The sequence below is a fragment of the Papio anubis genome, chromosome 7 (assembly GCF_008728515.1).
Source record: "Papio anubis isolate 15944 chromosome 7, Panubis1.0, whole genome shotgun sequence".
Classification (NCBI taxonomy): domain Eukaryota; kingdom Metazoa; phylum Chordata; class Mammalia; order Primates; family Cercopithecidae; genus Papio; species Papio anubis.
In genome coordinates, this window is record NC_044982.1 from 109605767 (window position 1) to 109632055 (window position 26289).

The 26289-nt window shown below is 41.9% G+C and overlaps 1 long non-coding RNA gene across 1 annotated transcript in view; it reads right to left on the bottom strand.

Moving 5' to 3' along the window:
* The window catches only part of LOC103885969, a 31409-nt gene extending 8192 nt beyond the window's left edge, over positions 1–23217 (bottom strand). Inside the window, exon 1 of the long non-coding RNA XR_001904497.3 lies at positions 23142–23217. This is a non-coding gene — a long non-coding RNA (uncharacterized LOC103885969). The remainder of the gene's footprint in view (positions 1–23141) is intronic.
* Between the last annotated feature and the right edge of the window lie 3072 nt (positions 23218–26289).

Consider the following 26289-nt stretch of genomic DNA (forward strand, 5'->3'; position numbering starts at 1 on the left):
CAGAAAAATTGGATGAAAATTAATTTTAAAATAGATGTTTGGGAGGAGATATTCCCACTTTCAGCTGGGATAGCCAGCATATACAATCATACATCAGCATACGAATGCAGCTTAAGTAGCAACATGTCTACTCTTGTTTTTTTACAAGCAGTGGTAATTGTTAGACCAGGGTGATACAGGGAGAGTGGATGTTATTCTTAGGGATGATTGAAATAAAGTATTGTGATTCTATAACTTAATGTGATGTATTGTTACCCAGATCATTTATTTATTCTCATAATTTCACAACCTGCCACTGCTCTGGACTAATTTATTTACCTGTATAGTAATGTGAAATAGGAAACGGATCTTGCCTTCCAGATGGATAAAGCCAAGGTGGTTAGAAATGATGAGTTGTTAATGGTCTGAAGTCCCTTCACTCAGTAAATAATTATTGAATGTTTATTCTTGAGTAAACACTATTGATCAGAATGAGAATATATCGTACTAGAGAAAAGGAAAGAATCGAGGTCAGTCGATAGCACTGACATTGGTTAAGGTACTAGTGTAAGGAAATAATGTAGAAATGTATGGGACCCTGGAGAGGACACCAACAGAACTGAAAGAAGGTTTCACTCTCTAGACCATAAGAGTAGGAGTCAACACTGGATGTTCGATCAAGTCAAGTTTAGATTTAGGTAAAGGCTGAAATAGGCGTTATGTTACTCCTGGTTATTACCTGGCAATGGAGCTCTCTTCTTATGCTTATAGGAAGAACACATGGAAATTAAGTAAGGCATAATAAATGGTGAGAGAGTAGGTGGCCTATTGAATTTCACCTCAGCGGGGATATACAGATTGGGGATTTGGGATACCCGAATAAATCAAGAGCTTCACCTCCACGTTGCCTTTCCTGTTCTAGTTGTTGTCATCACTGTGTGGAGAGAAAGTTGAATGCAGGAACAGTGGAGTCATTCTAGTGGATAAACTTAGTAGCCTGCTGTTTGGATTGCTGTCTCCTTCCCTTGCCATTCCTCAGAAGGTTTGATTCTTCCCAGAGAATGAGAAAGGGAGTTCAACAGGAAGTCAGCAGTTACCATATTCCTAGGGACTGCGATGAGTGCTGGGGATTTGTTGGTGAATGCAGTCCCTACCTCCAGGGAGCTTATAGTCAAGCAGGAGAGACAGATGAGAAAATAGTCCATTTCAACAGTGTGAGAAGCGGTTCATGGGAGTGGAAGGGGGGTAATGAGGGACCTCACATGAGTGGCCCGTATTGAGCTTTCAGGTGGTGAGGAAAGCTTCTTAATTTTAGCTAGGGGTCATTTTAGCTAGGCCCCGAAGGACAAGTGTGATCTGGTGGGTAGAGGAGAAGAGTATAGTCCATGGAAAAGGATCCACATATGCCAAGGTCCCACGTGAAGAGAAGAGATGTGTGTTTAGGTGATTGGATGGGTCAAGTGGATAGAGCATGATGGACAAGAAGAGGGGTGAGATGACCTGGGATAAGCGGGCAAGGGCCAGACACTGAGGGGATCCCGTCTACATAATTGATGGCAGGAATTGGTGGAGAGGGAGAGGCTAGGACTGTGAAAGAGAGTGGTATTCAGGAGGGGCAGATCCAGAGGATAGGACCTGGAGCAGACATGCAGGGTGGGACCCACTCAGAGGAGAGAAAGTTCCTCATTGTGACAAGGATGGGCATGTAGGCAGTTAACCTGGAAAGTGGTAGTGCCACAAAGGCAGATGGCACACCTGGCTCGTGACTCCTTTCCCTCTGAAGTTGGGGGTGATGCACCTTGCTGAAAGTGAAGTTGGAGGAAGACAGGAGGGTCCGAGAGAAACTCAGGAGTGGGTATGGAATTGGAATCAGAACTCTTAAGGAAGATAAATAAGGATTCCTGGGCAATTTTGAGTCTCAGTTGTGGCTTATGACTGTATACTTGCAGGGGCACAATTCCATGTGATTATGCGATGTTCTCTAGTAAATGACAACAGGGATTCGGGGAACAGATTCAGGTTTGGTGTTTTGATGGGCACATGTGACAGAAAGCCAGGGAATGTCAGGAAAAGAAGACATCTTGAACACACACATTTATGTTGCTCATCTGTGTGTGTAGGGAGGGATGGTGGGGGGAAGTTTAAAAGGACTTTTTAAAAAGCACAAACCCACAAGCACAAAAAAACATCAGTGACAAAATCCTGAAAGCTGAAAAGCCGATGTAAAGGGGCTAACTGACTTAGACTTTGATTGCTCCAGCAGAAGACTGGAGGTTCATTTTCTGAAGAGAGTGAAAGGAAGGTGTTTGGACTGTAGTGAAACAAGCAGAGCTGAGAGTGAGAGGACCAGACTGGAAGTAGCGAGACCAGTAAGGCAGAACCCTCAGACTTCAATTCCTGGGCTCACAAATGCTGGCAGCCTGGCCCTCGGCCTCTAGCTGGGAGTTAGAAGGCCAGCCAGGAGGAACGGTATAAAGGTGCTGGCAATGGGGCTGTCCAGTGGAGTAAACCAGCTGGACTATTACAAGGTGAAATTCATCCCAGCAAAGTGCTTAGAGCGTCAGTCAGCTTATTGTCCCCACTTTTAAATATGAACAGGCAACCATGAGATACCAGATATCCGAGGAAACATGCCAACATAAAATATAGGGACTAAAAGAAACACAGCAGAGGAAGAATGCAAGGAAATTGAAGGAGACAAGATCTGCAAGAGAAAAAAAAAAATCTAACATTATCTAGCATTAAGATTTTCAGAGAAGAAGGGAAGATATTGCAGCCATGAAGTGAGAATAGGAGAGAGGAGAATGCCAAGAGGTAGGAAGGCCTGGTATTCAGGGGCCTGTACCACGGGAAAGAAATGAAGGGATTCCTAGGATGCTGGTGAGCTGTGATCCCAGGGCAATAGCTGTGTCCCAGGTGAGGAGGACAATCAGCCCAGAGTCCAGATTATCACAGAGATTTTTCTTTTCAGAGGAGTTGCAATGGATAGACCTGAAGTATCTAAATGTATAGAAATTTTGAAACATTTAGAATTGCTTTAGTGAGGAATACAGATAAAACAAAGTTAGGGAGAAAAGTTAAAGATAAATTTCAAGCATATTTTGCAGGAAAGACACAGTCTGAATAGCACTTACATTCTCATAATTATGTAAACACTAAATGTTGAACTAAGCTAAATTACCATAAAACTAAATTAGAGAGGGGAGAGCCAGAAGGAACACTTGCATAGGGTGGGAGATTAGGAGGGAGAATGAAAATGAAAGAGAGTTAAATTCTCATTTTCCAAAGTGGGATGTCCATAAACAAGCCTAAGATGAAAAAATTCAGAGCAAATAAGTGTATTCTATAAAGACACAGGGATAAATACCAAAAGAATGAGCTAACAGAATTAAAACTGATTGCTTATCTAAGGAGTGGAGGATTGTGTGGTAAGTGGGCAGGAGACTGCTATTTTCATTACTAGTCAAATAACAATCTGGTTCTTTCAATCTAAGTGCATGTATTACTGGAAAATACTAAAGGGAAAAACACAAAAAGACAAGGAAGTGTGGGTATCAGGAAGAGGGATGTCAGAGTGACAGATCATGGCGCCTAGGCAGAATAAGAAAATGAAGAAAGAAGATTGATGGTAAGGAGAAGGGAAGTAGTTCAGAATGAAGAAAAATGGGGTTAGGAGAGAGGGCTTGTGAGTAGTTGTCAGACACAGCCTGGAGAAAAGTCTCAAAGACTTCCTATTTTCCCTAAGTCTATGTTCTTTTTATATTACCATTCTAGGTGATTCCATTACCTTAGGAAGTTTTCCAAACAGTGAAATTTAGGGTTATGATGTTAGTAACCAACCTTAGTAGACCAATCAAATGAAGGCTGTCAGAGAGTTGGTCGTCTTGATGGCAAAGTCCAGAAAGACCTCTTAGGATGTAAATACTCTCAGAAGTCTGGTCCTCTATGGTGACTTTGTAATCTATCAACTTGGCGAGGCTACACTACATTTCCTAAAATTGGCTTTCTTACATATTACTAGCTATGGCGGTCACAAGGGAGAATCTTGAGAGACGTGGAGGGCATAAAGGAAGCAGCAAGCACTTTGTCATCTGCACACTTGTTGGTGAGCTGCAGATTCATGCACAGGTGTGATGTGGCAGTTAGGTGTGCAATTGCTCTGCCTGCCCCTGGACCCTATTTCAGCTTCTCCAACTCCTGGGCCAGGTGCGTGTATCTCCATGACTATGGGCCCCAGCTTCTGCAGGAACCCATACCCTCAAGGTGAGAGACCATTCTAGTTTGTCCTGGTGGGTTCCAGCTAATGTTCGTGGACTCCAGCCTCCTCATACCTTCCCTTTCTGACTGCTTACCTTGTGAGCTTCTCATGTGGGCATCAGATATGGAAAAAACAACCTTAGAGACACTACTTAACTAGCTCCCTGTTATGGACTTCATATATTGAAGCCCTAACCCCCAGTGTGGCTATATTTGGAGATACGGCCTTTAAGAAAGTAAGTAAGGTTAAAAAAGGTTAAAGTGTGGAGCCCTAGTCTGATCGATTTCTAGTACTTATAAGAAGAGACACCAGAGATTGATTTTCTCTCTCTCTCTCTTTCTCTCTCTCTCCATGCACACACAGAGGAAAGGCCATGTGAGGACACAGCAATAAGGTAGCCATTTACAAGCCACATGAAGGCCCTCACCAAAATCCAAATTTGCCAGCACCTTGATCAAGGATTTCCAGCCTCCAGAACTGTAAGAAATAAACGTTATTTAAGCCACCCAGTCTGTGGTATTTTGTGATGGCAGCCCAAGCTAATTAATACACTCCCCAATCATGTAAGCCAATACCCCTTAGCAAATCAATCAATCTATCTAATATATCTATCAATGATATCCTTTTTTTTTTTTTTTTTTTGGAGATGGAGTCTCACTCTGTTGCTGAGCTGGAATGCAGTGGTGCAATATCCATTCACTGCAACCTCTGCCTCCCTGGTTCAAGTGTTTCTCCTGCCTCAACCTCCCGAATAGCTGGGACTACAGGTGCATGCCACCATGCCCAGCTACTTTTTGTATTTTTAGTAGAGATGGAGTTTCACCATGTTGGCCAGGATGGTCTCAATCTCTTGACCTTGTGATCCACCCACCTTAAGCCACTGTGCCAGGCCTGAATGATATACTTGTATCCTAGTGATTCTGTTACTCTGGTTGAACTCTTACTGATACCACCTTCCTGGTGGAAGAATGACCTCCAAAAATATCCATTTCCTAATCTCTGAGCCTGTGAATGTTAAGGGATTCATAAGATGTGATTAAATTAAGGATTGTGAGCTGTGGAGATTATCCTGGATTAGCTGGTGGGCCCTAAATGTAATCACAAGTGTTCTTTTTTTTTTTTTTTTTTTTTTTTTTTTTTTTTTTTTTTTATTTATTTTTTAATTTATTTATTATTATTATACTTGTTGTAGGTACATGTGCATAACATGCAGGTCACATATGTATGCCTGTGCCATGTTAGGTCTGTTGCACCCATCAACTCGCCATTTACATCAGGTATAACTCCCAATGCAATCCCTCCCTCCCTCCCCATGATAGGCCCCCGTGTGTGATGTTCCCCTTCCTGAGTCCAAGTGATCTCAAGTTGTTCAGTTCCCACCTATGAGTGAGAACATGCGTGTGTTTAGTTTTCTGTTCTTGTGATAGTTTGCTAAGAATGATGGTTTCCAGCTGCATCCATGTCCCTACAAAGGACGCAAACTCATCCCTTTTTATGGCTGCATAGTATTCCATGGTGTATATGTGCCACATTTTCCCAATCCAATCCGTCACTGATGGACATTTGGGTTGATTCCAAGTCTTTGCTATTGTGAATAGTGCTGCAACAAACATACGTGTGCATGTGTCTTTATAGCAGCATAATTTATAATCCTTTGGGTATATCCCCAGTAATGGGATGGCTGGGTCATATGGTACATCTAGTTCTAGATCCTTGAGGAATTGCCACACCGTTTTCCATAATGGTTGAACTAGTTTACAATCCCACCAACAGTGTAAAAGTGTTCCTATTTCTCCACATCCTCTCCAGCACCTATTGTTTCCTGACTTTTTAATGATCGCCATTCTAACTGGTGTGAGATGGTATCTCATTGTGGTTTTGATTTGCATTTCTCTGATGGCCAGTGATGATGAGCATTTTTTCATATGTCTGTTGGCTGTATGAATGTCCTCTTTTGAGAAATGTCTGTTCATATCCTTTGCCCACTTTTTGATGGGGTTGTTTGTTTTTTTCTTGTAAATTTGTTGGAGTTCTTTGTAGGTTCTGGATATTAGCCCTTTGTCAGATGAGTAGATTGCAAAAATTTTCTCCCATTCTGTAGGTTGCCTGTTCACTCTGATGGTAGTTTCTTTTGCTGTGCAGAAGCTCTTTAGTTTAATTAGATCCCATTTGTCAATTTTAGCTTTTGCTGCCGTTGCTTTTGGTGTTTTAGACATGAAGTCTTTGCCCATGCCTATGTCCTGAATGGTACTACCTAGGTTTTCCTCTAGGATTTTTATGGTATTAGGTCTAACATTTAAGTCTCTAATCCATCTTGAATTAATTTTCGTATAAGGAGTAAGGAAAGGATCCAGTTTCAGCTTTCTACTGATGGCTAGCCAATTTTCCCAGCACCATTTATTAAATAGGGAATCCTTTCCCCATTTCTTGTTTTTCTCAGGTTTGTCAAAGATCAGATGGCTGTAGATGTGTGGTATTATTTCTGAGGACTCTGTTCTGTTCCATTGGTCTATATCTCTGTTTTGGTACCAGTACCATGCTGTTTTGGTTACTGTAGCCTTGTAGTATAGTTTGAAGTCAGGTAGCGTGATGCCTCCAGCTTTGTTCTTTTGACTTAGGATTGTCTTGGAGATGCGGGCTCTTTTTTGGTTCCATATGAACTTTAAAGCAGTTTTTTCCAATTCTGTGAAGAAACTCATTGGTAGCTTGATGGGGATGGCATTGAATCTGTAAATTACCTTGGGCAGTATGGCCATTTTCACGATATTGATTCTTCCTATCCATGAGCATGGTATGTTCTTCCATTTGTTTGTGTCCTCTTTTATTTCACTGAGCAGTGGTTTGTAGTTCTCCTTGAAGAGGTCCTTTACATCCCTTGTAAGTTGGATTCCTAGATATTTGATTCTCTTTGAAGCAATTGTGAATGGAAGTTCATTCATGATTTGGCTCTGTGTTTGTCTGTTATTGGTGTATAAGAATGCTTGTGATTTTTGCACATTAATTTTGTATCCTGAGACTTTGCTGAAGTTGCTTATCAGCTTAAGGAGATTTTGGGCTGAGACAATGGGGTTTTCTAAATATACAATCATGTCATCTGCAAACAGGGACAATTTGACTTCTTCTTTTCCTAACTGAATACCCCTGATTTCTTTCTCTTGCCTAATTGCCCTAGCCAGAACTTCCAACACTATGTTGAATAGGAGTGGTGAGAGAGGGCATCCCTGTCTTGTGCCAGTGTTCAAAGGGAATTTTTCCAGTTTTTGCCCATTCAGTATGATATTGGCTGTGGGTTTGTCATAAATAGCTCTTATTATTTTGAGGTACGTTCCATCAATACCGAATTTATTGAGCGTTTTTAGCATGAAGGGCTGTTGAATTTTGTCAAAAGCCTTTTCTGCATCTATTGAGATAATCATGTGGTTCTTGTCTTTGGTTCTGTTTATATGCTGGATTATGTTTATTGATTTGCGAATGTTGAACCAGCCTTGCATCCCAGGGATGAAGCCCACTTGATCATGGTGGATAAGCTTTTTGATGTGCTGCTGAATCCGGTTTGCCAGTATTTTATTGAGGATTTTTGCATCGATGTTCATCAGGGATATTGGTCTAAAATTCTCTTTTTTTGTTGTATCTCTGCCAGGCTTTGGTATCAGGATGATGTTGGCCTCATAAAATGAGTTAGGGAGGATTCCCTCTTTTTCTATTGATTGGAATAGTTTCAGAAGGAATGGTACCAACTCCTCCTTGTACCTCTGGTAGAATTCAGCTGTGAATCCATCTGGTCCTGGACTTTTTTTGGTTGGTAGGCTATTAATTGTTGCCTCAATTTCAGAGCCTGCTATTGGTCTATTCAGGGATTCAACTTCTTCCTGGTTTAGTCTTGGAAGAGTGTAAGTGTCCAGGAAATTATCCATTTCTTCTAGGTTTTCCAGTTTATTTGCGTAGAGGTGTTTATAGTATTCTCTGATGGTAGTTTGTATTTCTGTGGGGTCGGTGGTGATATCCCCTTTATCATTTTTAATTGCGTCGATTTGATTCTTCTCTCTTTTCTTCTTTATTAGTCTTGCTAGTGGTCTGTCAATTTTGTTGATCTTTTCAAAAAACCAACTCCTGGATTCATTGATTTTTTGGAGGGTTTTTTGTGTCTCTATCTCCTTCAGTTCTGCTCTGATCTTAGTTATTTCTTGCCTTCTGCTAGCTTTGGAATGTGTTTGCTCTTGCTTCTCTAGTTCTTTTAATTGCGATGTTAGAGTGTCAATTTTTGATCTTTCCTGCTTTCTCTTGTGGGCATTTAGTGCTATAAATTTCCCTCTGCACACTGCTTTAAATGTGTCCCAGAGATTCTGGTATGTTGTATCTTTGTTCTCATTGGTTTCAAAGAACATCTTTATTTCTGCCTTCATTTCGTTATGTACCCAGTAGTCATTCAGGAGCAGGTTGTTCAGTTTCCATGTAGTTGAGCGGTTTTGATTGAGTTTCTTAGTCCTGAGTTCTAGTTTGATTGCACTGTGGTCTGAGAGACAGTTTGTTATAATTTCTGTTCTTGTACATTTGCTGAGGAGTGCTTTACTTCCAATTATATGGTCAATTTTGGAGTAAGTACGATGTGGTGCTGAGAAGAATGTATATTCTGTTGATTTGGGGTGGAGAGTTCTATAGATGTCTATTAGGTGTGCTTGCTGCAGAGATGAGTTCAATTCCTGGACATCCTTGTTAACTTTCTGTCTCGTTGATCTGTCTAATGTTGACAGTGGAGTGTTGAAGTCTCCCATTATTATTGTATGGGAGTCTAAGTCTCTTTGTAAGTCTCTAAGGACTTGCTTTATGAATCTGGGTGCTCCTGTATTGGGTGCATATATATTTAGGATAGTTAGCTCTTCCTGTTGAATTGATCCCTTTACCATTATGTAATGGCCTTCTTTGTCTCTTTTGATCTTTGATGGTTTAAAGTCTGTTTTATCAGAGACTAGGATTGCAACCCCTGCTTTTTTTTGTTCTCCATTTGCTTGGTAAATCTTCCTCCATCCCTTTATTTTGAGCCTATGTATGTCTCTGCGTGTGAGATGGGTCTCCTGAATACAGCAGACTGATGGGTCTTGACTCTTTATCCAGTTTGCCAGTCTGTGTCTTTTCATTGGAGCATTTAGTCCATTTACATTTAAGGTTAAGATTGTTATGTGTGAACTTGATCCTGCCATTATGATATTAACTGGTTATTTTGCTCGTTAGTTGATGCAGTTTCTTCCTAGCCTCGATGGTCTTTACATTTTGGCATGTTTTTGCAATGGCTGGTACCGGTTGTTCCTTTCCATGTTGAGTGCTTCCTTCAGGGTCTCTTGTAAGGCAGGCCTAGTGGTGACAAAATCTCTAAGCATTTGCTTATCTGTAAAGGATTTTATTTCTCCTTCACTTATGAAACTTAGTTTGGCTGGATATGAAATTCTGGGTTTAAAATTCTTTTCTTTAAGAATGTTGAATATTGGCCCCCACTCTCTTCTGGCTTGGAGAGTTTCTGCCGAGAGATCTGCTGTGAGTCTGATGGGCTTCCCTTTGTGGGTAACCCGACCTTTCTCTCTGGCTGCCCTTAAGATTTTTTCCTTCATTTCAACTTTGGTGAATCTGGCAATTATGTGTCTTGGAGTTGCTCTTCTCGAGGAGTATCTTTGTGGCGTTCTCTGTATTTCCTGGATTTGAATGTTGGCCTGCCCTACTAGGTTGGGGAAGTTCTCCTGGATGATATCCTGAAGAGTGTTTTCCAACTTGGTTCCATTTTCCCCCTCACTTTCAGGCACCCCAATCAGACGGAGATTTGGTCTTTTTACATAATCCCATACTTCTTGCAGGCTTTGTTCATTTCTTTTTCTTCTTTTTTCTTTTGGTTTCTCTTCTCGCTTCATTTCATTCATTTGATCCTCAATCGCTGATACTCTTTCTTCCAGTTGATCGAGTCGGTTACTGAAGCTTGTGCATTTGTCACGTATTTCTCGTGTCATGCTTTTCATCTCCTTCATTTCGTTTATGACCTTCTCTGCATTAATTAGTCTAGCCGTCAATTCTTCCACTTTTTTTTCAAGATTTTTAGTTTCTTTGCGCTGGGTACGTAATTCCTCCTTTAGCTCTAAGAAATTTGATGGACTGAAGCCTTCTTCTCTCATCTCGTCAAAGTCATTCTCCGTCCAGCTTTGATCCGTTGCTGGCGATGAGCTGCGCTCCTTTGCCGGGGGAGATGTGCTCTTATTTTTTGAATTTCCAGCTTTTCTGCCCTGCTTTTTCCCCATCTTTGTGGTTTTATCTGCCTCTGGTCTTTGATGATGGTGATGTACTGATGGGGTTTTGGTGTAGGTGTCCTTCCTGTTTGATAGTTTTCCTTCTAACAGTCAGGACCCTCAGCTGTAGGTCTGTTGGAGATTGCTTGAGGTCCACTCCAGACCCTGTTTGCCTGGGTATCAGCAGCAGAGGCTGCAGAAGATAGAATATTTCTGAACAGCGAGTGTACCTGTCTGATTCTTGCTTAGGAAGCTTCCTCTCAGGGGTCTACTCCACCCTGTGAGGTGTGGGGTGTCAGACTGCCCCTAGTGGGGGATGTCTCCCAGTTAGGCTACTCAGGGGTCAGGGACCCACTTGAGCAGGCAGTCTGTCCGTTCTCAGATCTCAGCCTCCGTGTTGGGAGATCCACTGCTCTCTTCAAAGCTGTCAGACAGAGTCGTTTGCGTCTGCAGAGTTTTCTGCTGCTTTGTTGTTGTTGTTGTTGTTGTTGTGTAGCTGTGCCCTGTCCCCAGAGGTGGAGTCTACAGAGACAGGCAGGTTTCCTTGAGCTGCTGTGAGCTCCACCCAGTTGGAGCTTCCCAGCAGCTTTGTTTACCTACTTAAGCCTCAGCAATGGCGGGCGCCCCTCCCCCAGCCTCGCTGCTGCCTTGCCGGTAGATCACAGACTGCTGTGCTAGCAATGAGGGAGGCTCCGTGGGCGTGGGACCCTCCCGGCCAGGTGTGGGATATGATCTCCTGGTGTGCCTGTTTGCTTAAAGCGCAATATTGGGGTGGGAGTTACCCGATTTTCCAGGTGTTGTGTGTCTCAGTTCCCCTGGCTAGGAAAAGGGATTCCCTTCCCCCTTGCGCTTCCCAGGTGAGGCGATGCCTCGCCCTGCTTCAGCTCTCGCTGGTCGGGCTGCAGCAGCTGACCAGCACCGATCGTCCGGCACTCCCCAGTGAGATGAACCCAGTACCTCAGTTGAAAATGCAGAAATCACCGGTCTTCTGTGTCGCTGGCGCTGGGAGTTGGAGACTGGAGCTGTTCCTATTCGGCCATCTTGCTCCGCCCCCATCACAAGTGTTCTTACAAGAATGAGGCTGAGAGAGATTTGGCAACCTAGAAGAAGCTGATGTGACCACTGAAGCCAGAGCCTGTGCTGCTGACTTTGCAGAGGTAGGAAGTGGACAGTAGCGAAGGCATGCAAGGAATGCAGCCCTAGAAGCTGGAAGAGAGAAGGGAGCTGGTTCTCCCCTAAAGCCTCCAGAAGGGGCATCTTGATTTCAGCTTAGTGTAACTAGTTTTGGACTTCTGATCTCCAGAACTCTAAGAGAATAAATGTGTTTTGTTTTAAGCCATCAAGTTTGTGATAATTTGTTACAGCAAACTAATACAGTTTAGACAGTAATATATTACAACTAATAATAAGTTATTAAAAAAACAGAAATCCACAAGTTCATTCTAATAGTAGATAAGTAGATAGATGATAGATAGATAATAACAGAATGAAAGAATACATGAATGTCATGTAGGGGAGAGGGAAGGCTCTTCCTTACAGTAAAAAGTTGACTAATAAATGTGGAAGGAATGGTGGAAAATCATCGTTTTGTAATCAATCCTTAGGCAAGAATCATCAATGAATGCTAAATTTAGGGGGAAATTGTGAGGATCAAGAGAAATCATAACTGTGCTGTTCAGTTACACCTTTATCAAGTGGTCAAAATTAGTATCACCAACAAGAGCAGATGGACATTGTGGACCTCCAGATGTGATATCCTGAGTAAAACAGATGATCACTTTTGTAGTACCATCTGGGGGTGCAAAACCTGTATCTAATTATGAGAAAACATCAGACAAAACCAGCTAAAGGAATGTATTATAAAATAACTGACTTCAGCTTTTCAAAAATGTCAATGGCATGCAATACAACAGAAGGTTGTGGAACTGAGATTACAGGAGACTAAAAAGAAATGATAAGTAAATGCAATATATAATTGTGTCCTGGATCTTGTATTGGAGAAGGAGAGTGCTATTATTAGGGATATAAAATATTAAGAATATGATTGGGACAAAGGGATAATCAGAATATGGATGATAGATTAGGTGAAATTATAGCATCAATGTTAAGTATCCTGAATTGATTATCAGTGTTGTGGTTACATAAAAGAATAAACTTATTCTTAGGAAATACTAAAATTATAAGGGGAAAAGCAGTATGCCTTCAACCTATGAGAAAACATTTTAAACAAATACTGGGGGAAATGTTAGTATTCTCAAAAATCAATCAGAAAAACAACCTTGTAGAAAAATGATTATATAATACATACAACAAATAACAGAAAAATATACACGATATATACTCAACTCTGTTGTAATTAAAGAAATACAAATCAAAACAATGAGATGCCATTTGTTACCCAGAGAGTGGCAAAGCTGAAAGAGTCTGGAAATATAAAGTGTTGGCACTGAAATGGAAAATGGTGGGACTACAAGATCATGTAGCTACTTTTAGAGAACAACTCACTATGGCCATATGCACAAAGAAGCAAGTACAGAAATGTTCATTGCTGTCATGTTTATGGTTAGAAGCTAGAAGCAACATGAACGTATGTAGGAATATGGATAGAAACTCAAGTCCTTCCACTGAGTTAAAAAAAAAAAAAAAAACTTGTAAAACGATATTACATTAAATTAAAAAGTCAGTAACAGGCCAGGTGCAGTGGCTCATGCCTGCAATCCGAGCACTTTGGGAGGCCGAGGCAGGTGGATCAGAAGGTCAGGAGTTCAAGACCAGCCTGGCCAACATAGTGAAAACCCATCTCTACCAAAAATACAAAAAATAGCTGGGCGTGGTGGTGGGTGTCTGTAGTCCCAGCTACTTGAGAGGCTGAGGGAGGAGAATCCCTTGAACCTAGGAGGCGGAGGTTGCAGTGAGCCAAGATCATGCCACTGCACTCTAGCTTAGGCAACAGAGTGAGACTTAGTCTCAAGAAAAAAAAAGTCAATAACAATAAATATACTACAAACAACACAGTATGATTTTATGGCTCTATCTATCTGTATCTAAAATTATACAAGGGCAAGGAAGATGATCTTAAAGGACAAGCATCAAATAAGAACTCAGGGTGAGGAGAGGATGAGGATTGCTCAGAGGTGACTTCAGCTTTATCTCTAGTGTTTTGTTTTGTTTTGTTTTGTTTTTTTGTAAAGGGAAATTTATTCCTATATTGCTCACACAATTAAGGATTACATGTGTAATTAATGATTTCATATACAATTAAACATTAATTTAAAAATGTAGGCAGGAATCTTTACCTTCCCAAGACCATTTATAAATCAACTTTCTTTTCTATCTCCTAATAAATCAGCTACTGTAAGCATCGTGAATGAGGGCCACGCACTGTATAATGGTTCCCTCTGCCACTCTGGTTTCTATTTTTACCCTTCCTTGGAACCTCTGGGCATTTGATTTCAATCTGTAATGTCAAGATTTGGAAATTAAATTTGGGCAAGTTCAAAAGAAGAGTGTCTCTAAATGTAAGCAGCTTGGGTATTTACCTTTTCCCTGTTCAAATGTGTGCACAAGAACCTCTCTTCTGTCTTCATGTCTGTGAGAAAATTGGTGAGAAACAACATCAGGGAATCACTGATGGAGTTTGCATAATTACACATGTTGGCAGCTCTGTTCTTGGGGGATATTGTGAAATTAGGATATTTCTCTTCCCAAGCCTGATGACTAGAAAATTTGAATCTCACATACAACCACCAAGTCTCCTTAAGAAGGTATGTGATGCCCTGTATAATTCTTAATGGACTTAGAATATCCCTAAAAATTCTATTGCAGCACTGGGGAGTATGAAAATTCAGAGAGCATACTCATTCTCAAGTTCAGTCACTTTGAAGAGTTTGTTGTTGATGTTGTTTTTAATGGAGAAACTGAGGCCCAGAGAATGGAAGTGAATTCTCAACATCACAGAACTGTTGGGCATGGTTGTGGGCAGATTCCAAGCCTTGATCACCCCCGAAAACACAACCATTGTATTCATGTGATACTACATTTGTGCAAATGTAAATTAGATGCTGGAGTGAATGGAGAAGAGGAAACTTCCCATCTTCTGTTACACCTGCCTGCACAAATCGTAACACAATCATACAGCCCAGTACAATGTGTATTTCCCCCATGGACATTGCCTGCTTAGGAGCCTATGGTCTAGGAGAGGGTTGAGATCACCAACATTGGTGATCTGCATGAGGATGAAGTGATGGTGAGAGACCCTAAAGAGAATGGACCACATAAGGCATTACCTTCATTGTCAAGAATAAAAATAAAAGTTGTGTTTTTCTGGCCCTCAGTGATAGATACAATTTTCCCCAATCATCAAGAAACTCATTCCTTCCCCTCAACAACGGGCAGAGGAAACACAGAGGGATGAAACTAACACTTCTTGGCTCTCACATGCTAGTGTTTTGCTGCTGTCCTCCTAATTCTGAATGACAAGTGTGTCAATGCCAAAATTGTAAAAGCTGGTCCAGGTCGGATGTGTTCAATGTCACGATAAAAAACAAAAAAAAAGGTGAAGTCCTACAGCCAGGTTTGAAAACGTAGCTGAACAGGTGTAGGTGAGGGGAATGCAGCTGAGAGGTAGTGCTGTTCACACATTTAACAGGTGGACATTGTGACTGGGTTTCTGAAGACATTCACATGGGGGAACATGCAGTGTAGTGTGTGTGTGGTCTATGAACAGATAACCCAGTGTTCTGATGTTTACTGACACAGTCTGACATTTACCCACTGTTCACCCTTGATTCTGTGTTCTATAGAACAGTGATAATATAAGAGTCATTGTCAATCCTTGATGGGTTGAAGGAATGTGACTGGAATAGGAATGGAACCAAAACCTTGACTGGAATAGGAACAGAACCAAAACCTATCTTGCAAGATTCCTTTAGGAATCAAGTAGGATGACTTATTTAAAGTACCTAGTATTTTAAAGTGTTCATTATGCAGTTAGCACAAATTGCAGTCTAAAACCCAGTAGAAGAGCACAGCTTAAAATCATGATTAGATTTCCATGTATGTCATTTCCTAGTTGTATCACCTGGAGCAAATTCCTGCCCCTCTCTGAGTTTCCACATTGGAAAATGAGGATTAAAGACCAATCTTGAAGTGTTGCTTGAGGTCTTACTGTGGCTGCATTTAACAAGACATAGTTCAAAACAAGAAAGGAGGTCATCTACCCTCCCTGAAAGGATCAGAGAACTTGGAGAAACATCTTCCATTTTTGATACCACATTCTACAAGGGTCAGTCACTGCCAAATCTGGGAAGGTTGAAGGAAAGTGGCCAGGAAGGAGGGAAAAGAACTGTATTGGCCAGGGTTCTCCAGAGAAACAGAATGAATAGGAGAGCTGTATATATATTATAAAGAATTCATTGATGTAGTTACAGAAGCTGAGAAGTCCCAAGATCTGTAGTAAGTAAGATGGAGACTCAAGAGCTTCGATGGTGTAGTTCCAGTCTGAGTCCAAGGCCTGAGAACCAGGACATCTGGTGGTGCAAGTTCTGGTTCAAAAGGTGGCAGGCAGCCAGGTGTGGTGGTTTGTGCCTGTAATCCCAGCACTTTGGGAGGCCGAGGCAGGAGGATCACTTAACCCTAGGAATTTGAGACCAGCTGGGACAACATGGCAAAACCCCATCTCTACAAAAATACAAAAAAATTAGCTGAGCGTGGTCTCAGCTACTCAGGATGCTGAGATGGGAGGATCACTTGAGCCCAGGAGGTCAAGGTTGCAGTGAGCCACTCCAGCTTGCATGACTGAGGGAGACCCTGTCTAAAAAAAAAAAAAGGTGGCAGGCTCCAAACCCGAGAAGAGAATGTGTTTCAGTCTGAGTCTGAAGGCAGGAGAAGGCCAATGTCTCAGTTCAAGGCAGTTGGGCAGGAGGATTCCCTGCTCCTCATGGAAGGATCAGCCTTTTTGTTCCATTCAGGCCCTGAATTGATTGGATGAGGGCCACCCACATTAGAGGGAGGCATCTGGTTTGCTCAGTCTGCAGATTCCAATGTTAATCTCATCCAGAAACACCCTCACAGACACACCCAGAATAATGTGTGCTCAAATGTCAGGGCACCCCATGACCCTGTCAAGCTGACACATAAAATTAACCATCACAAGACCCAAAATCCATTTTCCCCGAGGGATAGTTATCTGTCTCATTTATCAGCTAGGGGACTTGTTCTGGGAGACAATTATGTCCATGTTATGGAACACAGATTCTGATTCAATGTAAGAAAGAACTTTCTGGCATTCAGCGTCGTTGAGAATGAAATGAACTTCTTGGGGAATGCATTCTCTCTTATTGGTAATGCACAAACAGAAGCTAAACAAACCCTTGCGTAAGAGTCTGTCAAGGAGAATAAAGCATCAGCCGCAGGCCTTAAACAGTATACTGGACCAGAGGTTTCTTCCAAGCACGTGAGTCTACGGTTCTGTGATTTTGTGGAAGTGCTCCACAAATGAAGGTGGTGTTATAATTTGAAATCACACAGGACCAGGCACTTAATATATTTTCTCCAGGCAATAGCATCCCAGTCATTCTCTCTCACTACAGTGCTCATGTGATGACACTGTCACTCAACAATCATCAGGTGCTCCCCATCACCTAGTGATGACACTCCAACTCATTGGCCTGACATACAAACCCTTCTTCTAATAACCCCCAAACGTGTCTTCACAGCCTGATTACTACTTTCCCATATGGACACCATGCTGCCACCCAGCATGTGCCTTGGATTTTCAAGGCCCCTATGTTCTGTCCCTCATGAAAGGACATCACTCTGAATCCCTCAGTACTGGGTGTATTAGTCCATTCTCACCCTACTATAAAGAAATACCTGCAACTGGATAATTTATAAAGAAAAGAGGTTTAATCAGCTCATGGTCCTGCAGGCTGTACAGGCTTCTGTTTCTAGGGAGGCCTCAGGAAACTTACAATCATGATGGAAAGGGAAGCAGGCACATATATTCACATGGCCAGAGAAGGAGAGAGAGAAAAGGGGCAAGTGCTACACACTTTCAAACAACCGGATCTCATGAAAACTCTGTCATAAGAACAGCAAGAGTGAAGTCCATCCCCATGATTCAATCACCTCCCACCAGTCCCCTCCTCCAACACTGGGAATTATAATTCAACATGAGATTTGGGTGGGAACACAGAGCTAAACCATATCACTGGGCTAAGTAATCCTCCTATGAGTTTCCTAGGCCTAATGCTCGGACCCACATGCCAGCATATGCTACGCTGCATTGCAATTGCCTGGTCACTTGGGTCTATCACTCAAGTGAACCAAGAGCCCCTTAAGAGGAGAAGCTATGGCATGCTTGCTGTTGTGTCTAAATACTTCAAGGCCTGGCATGTAGTAACTGTCTCACATAACATTTACTGACTTGAAGTGTGTCTTTTATGAACTCCTTTCCTTCTGCCACCTTCTAAATTCCTGCAGTGTTCTAATCATATCTCCACAATGTCATTCATCCAATAATGTATTCATCCAATTGACATTGTTTAAATGTCTTTTAGGTGCCAAACTCTATGCTGGGTTTTGGGGATAGATTGGGGACTAGAACATAATCTTGTCTCTCAGGAGGCTTATATTCTAGTAGGCAATAAAGACAGGCAAATAGGCAATGATAAGACACTGTCCTGCAGGTATCACAATAAATCTCTTTCACTGGATAGAGAGCTCCAGAAGGCATGGATTAGCTAAGTTATTTCATCTCTGTTTCTTCAATGCCTAACCCAGTAAATAGTATGTAATTGCTGAATGAATACGTAAGTATAGGTAATCCTGTACTTATGTCGGTAACTTGGTCATGTCTTCCTATCCAGGCAAACCATTGAGATCTTAAGCAATCCCAGAATTTTAGAGCTGCAAGGAACCTCAAAGATCGAGGAGTCCAGTTCTTTCTCTATGATTTTAATTCCTTCCACAATATCCCAACAATCAATTTTGTGGAAAGAAGTATGAACTCCTAGGCATGGATGTGTCATGCAAAATAAGATGATATTGTTTTTGCTGATTTTTAGACATAATAGAGATGGAAATTTTAAAAGCACATTTTCCAAGTTAGCCCGTGTTCTGTCTATAGCTGGTACCTATTGGTGTTGCTCTGGTTCTCCATAAGTACAGGTAATGTGACACAGAGGTCCCATCCTGTAACAGCAAGCACTATGATCACAGCCTACTAATTCCACACACCAGTCATCCCAGCACACTCAAATAAAAGAATTTGGACAGTTTGTTGAAATTCACTGTGATCCTATTTGTTTCGGAATTAAAACATTAATTGGGTATGTGCGACAATTCATTTTGGTTCCTTTGGATTGGATTGCTGTGCAAATGAGTAGTGAATACAAGGGAAATATTTAACCTAATTGAACATGAATATGCTCAATTTCTGAGTCCTCTTCAAACCACTTTGGCAACTGTGTTATTGAGGACGAGTAATGAAAGTGCTGAACACAAATTTTCATCAATTTTTTTAAAGCACTTGCTAGTTTCTATAGCACTGATCTTGAGCCAATAGCAGCAGCAACTTGATAAACTAATTTATGTGATATGGTTGAATTTTTAAAAGTCTTTAACATCTTCTTGCCACCTCCTGTTCAGGAGAATGCGTGAGGCTTTGCAGCATGAGGACTCAGGGGAGTTTGAGGACCTCTGTGAGCTAATGAAGTCTGTGTTTTAAATGACTTGCAAGATAAGATGAGTTGTTATACTCCCATCCTAAGGACAAAGTCAAATGATAGAAATTAAGGTTAGGGGATTTAGAGAACATCAAAGCATTTTTATGCCCTTGAGAACAAGCTTGTAAACATCTGGTAAGGACATGAATTGAATTGATAGGAACCAGGGTTATATTAACTAGGATGCAGATGCTTCACGCTGAAGCTTTGGAAATACAAACTTAGGTTCACATTGCAACTCTGCTTCTGACAAGCCGTGTCACCTCAGCCTACAAACCTCATCTTTCTGCCTTGTAAGATCAACCATGAAGGATGGTTGGGAGAAGATGAGATAATGCATCCAAAGGAATCAGCATAGTGCCCAAAACATACACTTAGAAATGTAATTTTTCTTCCCCTTAAGGAGCACTTGAGTCCACACATACACGTGTGCACAGTCTGTGCAAACAGCAAATTCAAGGATTCAGTTTGGAGGTCCATTAAAAAGGAAGCCTCCACAGACGAGTTATGGGAGTGATTGATTAACCACTGCAATTCATTATGAAGGCCAGGAGGGAAGATATTACTGTGACAAATTGCTTAGTTTTCTGTTTTTACGTTAATGCATTTGCCAGCACAAGAGGAGGGGAGAAAAAATAAACAAAAGAAGTTCTAGTGTCAGAGAACCTCTTATTGATTGGGTTCTGCATGACAATCTCATTAAGAATGAGAAGACATGGTTTCTGTCTAAGTGTGATGGCAGCCCCACCCGGGGACAGGAGAATGGCCAGGGTGGCCTCAGGGCATTGCCCCTCCAGCCCTCAGATTCTGTACTCTTAGTATTCCCCTCCCACCTTTTCTAAAGCAGGGATGGTGGGAAGAAAAGAGAGGAGAGAAGGGTAAATGAAAGCAATTATTTTATTCTTTGACAATGGCTTGACTATGTGATAGTGAAGAGCCTCAAGTCTCAGTTTCCATGTCTATAAAATGGGTATAAAATCACCTACTTTTAAAAGACAGAGTATGTATTAAATGAGACAAATGTCACTTATCACTATCTGATACTATGTTAAATATTCATTGTCTCCTTTTTGTATCATGGGTCTCCCCACTAAATTAGGGTAACAATGTTGTGTGCTTTGTTCACTACTGTGTGCTCAGCATCTAGAACCCTGCCTAGCACATAGTTGGTGCTATATAAAAAATCAGTTGAATTAATGAATGAATAATGTATATGAGGGGTTTAACACAGCGTCATTACATACTAAGATCTCAAGATTGGTGGCTTTCGGATGAGATCGGGTGTGTTCAGGGTGGTGTGGCCGTAGACTCAACATTGGTGGCTTTCAAAACCTTAGTGAACAGGTGATGGAAATTTCATCCTGGGATCTGTGAAAGCAAGTTAGACTTAGCTTTGAATCCAGCCACAGAGTGGGTAGATTGGTGCAAGGAGGTGGCATAACACAATTGGAATCCTCAAATCCCAGGGGCATGAATGAATCAAAGGTCACTGCCTGTGGGCTGGAGTTATAAGAGGTGAGACTGAGGTCCTGGATTGGTGTTGGCCTGTGGCCTCATCCTGAGATGGAGGCTTATTGCAGCTCCACTCCTGGGAAGTAAGGGGGCAGGGACATGAGTGCTTTTTCCCTGTGGGCATGGCCTCCCAAAGGCAGGTGTCTTACATGGGCAGGGGCACCTTGGAGAGCACAAAGGTGGTTCTCACTCCCAAAAAGTGCTTCTTCTTTGAAAGCCCTTGTCACCTACATCACTGCTCCCCAACCAACCCCCAGGGCTAAGTTAGAGCCTTTTGTTAAGAGGTCCAAGTGCACCTCTCCTCTCCTACACACGAACGTGGGTAATAACCTGCTCAGTGTGTGCCTTTCCTGAGACTCATATCATGAAGCAGGGATGGCTTCTGAATGTTCCCTGCTTTATTCCCAGCATCTAGCATAGTCCCTGGCCCATTATATGGGTTCAATGAAGTCTGTAGAGTGAATGAGTGAAGTACATCCATTATATAGGTAAACAAGAAAACTCTTGTTTACACCCCCTGCCTCTTTCTCTCTCTCTAATTCAACCACTGCCACTTGTACTTCATTAACAAAAAAAAAAAAAAGGTTATAACTCTTTGAGCACCAGGATTTCCTATGCAGATTCAGATATGCAGAAAACAGGCACACTTTGGGCCAGGAGACCCCACTGAAGAGTACCGACTGTGATTGGCAGGCGTCTACGTATTCTATGAGAGTTAGCTCCCACCTAAAGGTGCCCCTTTAGTCCTGCACAGAGATGTCTTTGTGCCCAGGGGGCTGGGGCCATGCTAAGGGGTGACCCTGAGCACCAGGCCATGGGGAGCAGAGAATGAGAGCCTCTGGAAGCCTGTCACATAGCTCAAGGCCAGCCTGACGCTGCAGCCCATGGTGCAAACAGTTGATTTATTTCAGAGGGATGCATTTGCATTCCAGCTGCTGGCCCAGGGAAGCTTCTCTTTTCCCATTTGCCAAGCACATGCACTCACACACCCCCGTACATATACTCACACTGTCACAACCCCCCCGCCCACACACAACCACCCAGGCACACTCACACTCACAGACACATGTACACTCTCACACATATTCACACACATATTCACACACATCTTACATGTATAACACAGTCACACATACACTTACACAGATACACACAAAGTCACACACACGTACTTTCAATCATACACATACACACCAACTGCATATACTCACACACAACACATAATACATACTTTCTCTCTCACACATAAAGTAACACACATTCATATATACACTCACACATATTCACACTTTACATATACTCATATGGTCACACACTTAAACTCACAAACACACACAGAAACACCCTGGCCAAAATAGAAGGGACAGGTGAGACTCCCTAATTCCTAAAGGAGGCAATGTCCAGGCTCCTCCCCTGTACCTCTGAGTCTGAGGCCCCCGGTTCCTGGCTGGGGCTCTGAGCCATTTTGTTCCGCAGAAACGGGGCCCCACAAGCCCCCTGGTCAGCTGGGCCTTGGGCACCTCTGTCCTGGCCTGCCCTACCCCGCTTCCTGCTGAGTTCCCCACCCCAGCTATTGAGGACCCTTCCTCTTTCCCCCTTCCCTGTCTCTCTCAGCAAATAATGAACTCCCTAGCTTCCCTGTCCCTTCCATCTCCCACATCCTTGGGTCATTCCCCCTCCCCTGGCTTCCCACTTCCCCAGCAGTAAATGGCAGCACGTCATGGAAAAAATCACACAGGCTTTGGAGTCAATAGGCATGGGTCTGCCTCCTGCCTGGTCACTTTCTGGCTGTGTGGATTTGGGAGGTAAGGCACCCTTTCAGGTTCCAAATTTCCTTATCTGTCAAATGAGATCATTTATATTTCAGATAAACAAATAAATGAGATAAGGAATGGAGGAGTGCCAAGACTGGTACCGAGGGCACCAGTCCGCGCTCGGTATGCATTCACTTCTCTCTCTTTCTTCCTGCCAAGGTTAATCCCTCCATCTGGGCAGCCCCTCATCCGGGCTGAAGTCCCTCACCCTTTACTGTATCAGTCAACTTCTCCTTCAAACACTGACCTTTTCTCCATGTGGCTTCTGCCCCTTGACCTGCACCCTGACACAATCTTCGCTTCCTAAAGAAAGCCTCGCTTGACAACGCAGTAAATTACTACAGAATTTACCATATCGATCTTCATTTCCTTCTCCCACTTCCTCCACCTCTGCTCACTGCAATCAGGTTTCTATTCACCCCACCCCCGGTCCCTTTAAATTACACTCCCTGCCTCCTTGCTTCCTTGTGGCACTCAGTGCCCAATTCAGTCACATCCCCTCAACACCTCCACAGTGCAGATGACATCATTCACTTCCTTCAGCAAGGGGTAGGAGGGTGAGGTGGCCAGAGGCACACAGCCTTACTTCAAATCCTGGCTCAGCCACTCCCCAGCGGTGCAGGCTCAGGCCAGCCACATGCTCTCTGTAAGCCTCAGTTTCATCACCTATAAAATGGTACTACAAGAAGCACCAGCCTTATTGGTTGTTGTAAGGACTGCATGAGATAATGCATGTTGAGTGTTGCCCATGTGACAAGTGTTCAATATCATTATTGCTGATTATGACCCTTAGAATCTTCTCCTCCTCAGAAACCTGAGGCTCCCACATCCTGTTGACATCCTTCCCAGTCTTTACACATGGGACCTCTCCAGGGCTCTGTCTTCAAGCTTCAGGGTCTATCCTATAAAATATTATGCTCTTCCACCACTGCCCCATCTTCTCCCATGGCCCCACCTCCATACCTCTGGTCTCAATGTCTCTCCTGTGTCCCACATCTGGACTGTCGTGGGACTTTTGCACATCTCGTTCTGGAAGAGACTCTCTCTGCCTGGGTTTAGACTACCATCCTTGGTCTCACAGCAGGGGAGCGGAGTGATCAGGTTATTCTTTAGTGAGAGTACTCCAGAAGAAATAGGGCCTGAAAACAGCAACCCTGATGAGAAGGTAGCTGCCAGCAGGGCAAAGGAAAGGGACACTAACTTTGAGCGCTTGTCCCGTTAGATCTAATGTCAGTCCTGCAAGGTAAGCACTAATGATCCTGTTTCAAAGATGAAGGGCTGGAAATGAATCTAACTCCAAACCCCATGCTCCACCCACTCTGTCACACTCTATCTGAAACAGTATCTATTTTAAATACACTTTTCCCCAGACACTGTGCCAGTTACTCTATCATTTTAATGCTTTCAGTGACCCTAGAAAGGAGTTATTCCCATTTTACAGATGAATAAACTGAGGTTTAGTGGCTTTCTCAGGCTGAGGCCAATTTTGAGGTTAGTTCAACTAATGATAAAACATATTCTATTTGATACCTAATCTCTGTCCTTGACTCTCTACCTGCCACATTTAATATGTATGCACATACATAACTAAGTTTTGAAGAGAGAATCTTCCAGAGGTAACCTTGCTAGAAGGGCTGATGGAGTCCAATCCCAGAGTGCAAGTCTAGGTAGAGTTGCCTTTTAACACCAAAACTTGAGGTGAAAACTAGACTTTTTGACTGCATTATATTTTGGCCTGTTACAAGAACTCTTCAAATCAAAAGGCAGCTCCATATTTCATACTCTACTAAGATTTCAAGGGTTAGTGCAATTTTCCACAGATCACAAAAGGTAAGTTCAAGGAAATTGTTCTTTGCTTATGAATCAGATATTACTTGGCTTTCTCTGGGGAAACAGGCTTTTACTTCCATAAAAACAAGTATAAAGAATGCAATAGCTGGTTGAGTGAGCCTAAGTTTAGTTATGAGACACGTGAGTGGCTTTCACTATATGATGCTACACTCAGAAATTTCAGATTTGGGTAAATTAGAAGAAAATGTTGTTTAAAATGTTTTTTAAACAACAACAACAACAAAACACTGTCGCAGAATTGAGAAGCCCAAGGTTAAAGTCTCATCTCTTGAATAGTTAATATATACACATAGCACAAACATCAAAAAGTGTAAAAAGATATGTACTGAGAACTTTGCTACCCACTCTATTTCCCATCCTCCAATTTCTATCCCTTTGCAAAAGTAATCACTGTTATTATTTGGCTGGTGCAAAAGTAACTGCTCTCCACGCAGAGCTGTGTGGAGTCTCAATAGAGCAGCTGCTCAGGCACACACAGAGACCCGGGAGCTTTACAAAATCTTTGGATTGATTATTTAATTGCTTCATAACAGATGAGCAAAAAAGGTAGTTTAAATTCACAAAGATATTATCTCTCACTGTTTCTGAGGAAAAGAAACTTAAGAGATCTTGCTGGAAGATTCTGGCTTAGGGTCTGTGATGATGTTGAATTCAACTTGTTGGCCAGGGCTGCAGTTATCTGAAGAACTGATAGATGCTAGAGGATCTGCATCAAAACTCTCATACGGCTGTTGACAGGAGGCCTCAGTTCCTCTGAGGATGCTCACAACATGGCAACCAGCTTCTCCCAGATCAAGGGATCCAAGAGAGAAAGAAAGGAACCAAGATGGATGCTACTGTGTTTTTCATAACCTAATCATGGAAGTGACATACCATAACTTATGCCAAATTGTAGTAGTCATCCATACCAAAACTGGGACAGTGTAGAGGGAACTACACAAAGCATGAACATCAGAAGGTGGGGATAGCTGGGGATCATCTTAGGTGTTCATTACCACAACATTGTTAAGGGTCATTATAGAAAAACTGCTGAAACACAAAGACAAATAGACCATCTTAAAAGCAGCCAGAGAAGAAGGAATCATACATTTGAAAGTGCAACAATAGGACAGAATCAATGGAAGCCAGAGGCAATGGAATAATATCAAAATGCTTACAAATTAAAAATGATTAAATTCAAATGACAAGCTAGAATTCTTAACCTGACAAAAATATCTTTCATAATGAAACTGAAACAAAGAAATTTTAGACAAGCAAAAATTAAGAGAATTCACTAGCAACAGATTTATCATAAAATAAATATTAAAAGCATTCTTGAGGCAGAAGGAAATTAATCCCAAATGGAAGTCTGGAGATACAAGAAAGAATGAAGAGCTATGAGAATGGTAAATCTGTAGGCAAACTAAATTACTTGCTCTATAAAACAATAATATAATATTTTGCAGTTAAAAATATGAAACAACAATAGTGTAAGAAAGGTAGATTAATGGAGTTCAAGCATTTTAAGATCTTTGCATTGTCAGAGAAGTGGTAAATGTGATAATCTATGTTCAACAGTAGTAAGAAAATAGTGCATGTTTCAGGCCAATTATACATAAAGGTTATCACTAAAATAATGCTTTTTTAAAAGAGATAATTATCAACCTAACTGGGATGTTCACATAGCATAATAAAAAAAATACTTATTCCAAAAAAACAAAAGAAAGAATAGAAAAAGGATAGCATTTAAGTAGAAAAAGAAATAGATAGCAATGATAGATATAAACCAAAATCTTTAAGTAATTATATTAAAAGTAAATAGAATATATCAATAAAATAGAAAGAATTTCATACTGTATTAAAAATAATCCTTTGGGAGGCCCAGGTGGGTGGATCATTTGAGG